The sequence below is a fragment of the Lontra canadensis genome, unplaced genomic scaffold, assembly GCF_010015895.1.
Source record: "Lontra canadensis isolate GAN:19392208 unplaced genomic scaffold, GSC_riverotter_1.0 scaffold88, whole genome shotgun sequence".
NCBI lineage: Eukaryota > Metazoa > Chordata > Mammalia > Carnivora > Mustelidae > Lontra > Lontra canadensis.
The window spans coordinates 2,437,982-2,442,286 of NW_022631082.1; positions in this window are offsets into that span (position 1 = coordinate 2,437,982).

The following is a 4,305-nucleotide window of genomic DNA, read 5'->3' on the forward strand; positions in this document are numbered from 1 at the left end:
TGGTTTGAGCCCCTTCCTCCATTTCAATGCACGTTGCTCCCCCTTTGAATTCCATCATCATATTTCCTTCTCTCTGATAGTGACCCTGTCCTAAAGACCCTGAGATGACACTGGGCCCCACCAGAACAATCCAGGATCGCTTCCCTTCTCCAGATCCTTACGTCAATCACAACTGCGAAACCTCTTTGCAGGGAACATACTCCCAAGATTCAGTAACAAAGACATGGATATTTGGGGGGAATCATTACTCTACTTAGCACCACAGCGGGGAGGAGGAGGGTCTGGGGGTAGCGAAGTTGGAGACTGGGAGTGGAGAGGGAGATGAGGTAAAGAGGGGGTTGGGAAGGGGCTGGAGACTGGGTGAGGATTGGGAATGAGGTTAGGAGTGGGACTGAAGATGGGTCTTATGGCAGAATGGAGTTGGAGGAGCTAGGGATGGAAATGGGAGTAGGGATAGGGACAGTGTGGAGATGGTGAGGCTGGAACTCTGTCTCTGGTGGACATGGGCATCCCACCGTGGGCCAGTACCAAGAAGGAACTCCCATGGGCTTGTAGGGAGAGGCAGACACCCCTGGGGGTGGCCAGGAGGCTGCCAGTGTGCTCTGACTACTCCACTCCCCCAGACGAAGGTCTCATGTCCTCTTCTTACTTAGGGGCTCCTTCCTATTCTTCTTCTCTCTCCCCTCAACACCCTCTCCAGGTTTGAAGCTGGGGTCTGTCCACTGACCAGCGACCACATGGTCCACGTAACCAGTCACAAAGACCATTAGACATCCCAGCCCCGCCATGAGACTCAGCTGCAGAGCCACTACTGAATCTACTCACCTCTGTTCTCTCCTCTCACCCCCGCCATGAGCCTCAGTAGGAAAGAGGCTGATTTTTGTCCTTATCTATATTGTCATAAGCATCAAATAACACACATGCATCGTAGAAAACTCACTGATAATCTTAACCGCCCAGACATAACTGTTGTAAATAGTGACATATTTTCAGCTTAAAATATCGTGTATAGGGGCACCTGGGGGGTTCTGTTGGTTAAGCATCTGCCTTTGGTTCAGGTCATGATCTCAGGGTTCTGGGATCGAGCCCTGTGCTGGGCCCTTTGCTCAGGGGGGAGTCTGCCTCTCCCTCTCTCTCTGTGCTCTCTCTCAAGTAAATAAATAAAATCTTTTAAAAAATCATTTATGGGGGCACCTGGGTGGTTCAGTGGGTTAAAGCCTCTGCCTTCAGCTCAGGTCGTGATCCCGGGGTCCTGGGATCGAGCCCTGCCTCAGGTTCTCTGCGCAGCAGGGACCCTGCTTCCTCCTCTCTCTCTGCCTGCCTCTCTGCCTACTTGTGATCTCTGTCAGTCGAATAAATAAACAAAATCTTTAAAAAAAATAAAAAATCATTTATATTATTTTTTACAAAGATTTGGGTGTACTGTTTGTTGCCTAATTTTTTCACTTAGAATGTCATTAATATCCTTCCATATTTCAAAGCACTCTTCACTATAATTCTTTTAAATTTTATTTTTTATTCTTAACTATAGTAAAACACATATAACGTAAAACTTACCATCTTAGCCCCATGTAAGTGTACAGTTGAGTGGTGCTAAGCACACTCACACTATGTGCAACCATCCCCACCATCCATCTCTAGAATTTTTCCATCTTCCATCTCTCTCCCATTAAACACTAACTCCCCATCCCCTCCCCACAGACCCTGGCTCCCACCATCTACTATCCGTCCTTCTGGATGATTCTAGGGAGCATACTGTTTTCAAGTTTCATCCATGTTGTAGCAGGTGTCAGATTCAGATGTCCTTCCTTTTAAAGGCTGAATAATATTCCATTGTATGAATAGACCATATGTTGTTTACAATGAACATTGGGGCTGTTTTTACCTTTTGGCTATTATGAATAGGGTTACTATGAACACGGGTGTATTAATCAGGAAGAACCCTGATTGATCTATCTATCATCTATCACCAGATTCATTATAGGAATTGGCTCACCTGATTATGGAGGCCAAGAAGCCCCATGATCTACCATCTACAAGCTACAGAACCAGAAAAAATAATATAACCCAGTGATATAATTCAGCACAAGTCAGAGGCCTGAGAACCAGGACCTGATGGTGGAAGTTCGAATCTCAGTCTAAAGACCGGAGAACCAGGAACCAGGAGCGCCAATGTCCAAGGGTGGGCAAAGGAGCTCTCTCAAATACAGAGCAAATTCCCCCTTACTCTATCCACCTTTTTGTTCTATTTGGTTCTGCAGTGGCCTGGATGAAACCATCTGCGTTAGAACAATCTTCTTTATTCAGTCCACTGATTCAAATGCTAATCTCTTCCAGAAACACTCTCGCAGACACAGGAGAAAAATGTTTTACCAGGTACCTGAGCATCAGTTAAATCAACACATAAAATGAACCATCACAACGGGTGTTACAGTACCATTTTAATGGCTGTAAAATATCCCATTGCATGAGTGGATGCATTGTCATACCTGAGATAATCTCCTATGTTAGAAAGTTGTATTCTTTTCTTTTTCTTTTATAAATAATGCTACTGTGAGGGGCACACCTGGGAGGCTCAGTTAGTTGAGCGTCCAACTCTTGGTTTTGGCTCAGGTTGTGATCTCAGGATCATGGGATCAAACCCTGCATCAGGCTCTGTGCACAGTGGGGAGTCGGAGCCTGCTTGGAATTCTTTCCCTCTCCTTTTGCCCCTCCCCTTGCTTGTGTGCGCAGTTTCTCTTTCTCTAAAATGGATAAATAAATCTTTTAAAAATAATAATAGTGCTATGGTGAGTGTGTCTGAAGGTTTACTCTTCAGGCAACAAATACTAATCAAGTCTAATGCTTCTCTATCCAGTATGGTAGCTTCTAACCACATGGTGGTTACTAAGCACTTGAAATGGGGCCAGTGCCATGTGTTGAAACAACAGGATTTTGGATATGGGGTTAAATACAGGATATTATTAGAATTCATGTCAGTAGATCCTGTTTACTTCCAAAATATGGCTACTAGAAAAAGTTATGTTACATATGTAGCTCACACAAGATTTCCACTGGATGGTACTGGGCTAATAATTATGTTTATTGGCAGCACCAAGCACTGTGTGAACGCGATCTCATTTCATCGTCCCAGATACTGTAGGAGCTCCATGGTGTGGAGCTAAAGCTGCCTCTTTGGTGTGGTGCCCTTAATCACCAAGATACCCCCTACCCCCAACCCTACCTCACAGGGTCATCTTACAGAGGAGAAAACAGAGGCTCACAGAGGTTCAAGTGACCTTTTTATGGTGTTAAATAACATTGGATCCCATTGTGAGAAAGTAGAAGTCTCTTGATCTCTCTTTCTGGCAGTTTTGGTCAATGAGAAAGGCTCCATTGGGTGCTACGGTGACTTCAGAGCCTGTATCTGCTCCTGGTCTCCCCTTCTGGGCTAGAATTTCACCTTTTGGCTTCTCTGCATTGCTTTTTAAGACTGCTTTATTGAGGTATAGTTGACATACAATAAACTACATGTGTTTAAAATATATAATTCAGGGGTGCCTGGATGGCTCAGTGGGTTAAAGCCTCTGCCTTCGGCTCGGGTCATGATCTCACGGTCCAGGGATCAAGCCGCACATTGGTCTCTCTGCTCAGTGAGGAGCCTGCTTCCTCCTCTCTCTCTGCCTGCCTGCCTCTCTGTCTACTTGTGATCTCTATCAGATAAAAAAAAATTTAAAATATATAATTCAATACATCTTGACACACACACACACCTTCAAAACCACCACCACAATCCAGAGAGGGGACAGACCCATCCTAGCATAAGTTTCTATAATTGCTGTTTATCTACTTTCCTAGCTTGCCATTTTGGGGGAGCACTGTAAAATTGTCCTTTTGAAATAAATGTGTGGATTCACATTTTTGAAAAGTGGGTTTATTTGGAAACAATGTTTAGGTAAATCATGGTGATGGATTCAGTTGGACAAAGTTTAAAAATCTGAAAATGCCCCAGGCTGTGAAGGACATGATTGAGCCACAGCTGAAATGTGAATATGAACATATATTATAAGAGCACTCTACCAGAATAAGATTTCTGAAACTGATAAACGACATGGAGTTATGTAAGAGAATGTCCCAGTTGTTGGGAGATACATCCTTAAATACTTAGGAATGAGGGGACATGTTGTTCACAACTTGCCTCGAAATAGTTCTGTGGAAACTGGGGGGTGGGGGTCGGTGAGGGAAGGAGGGGAGAGAAGAATATGGCAAAATGGAAGTGATTGATGTATTTGGGTGAAAGGTCTATGGCAGTTCATTATATTCTTG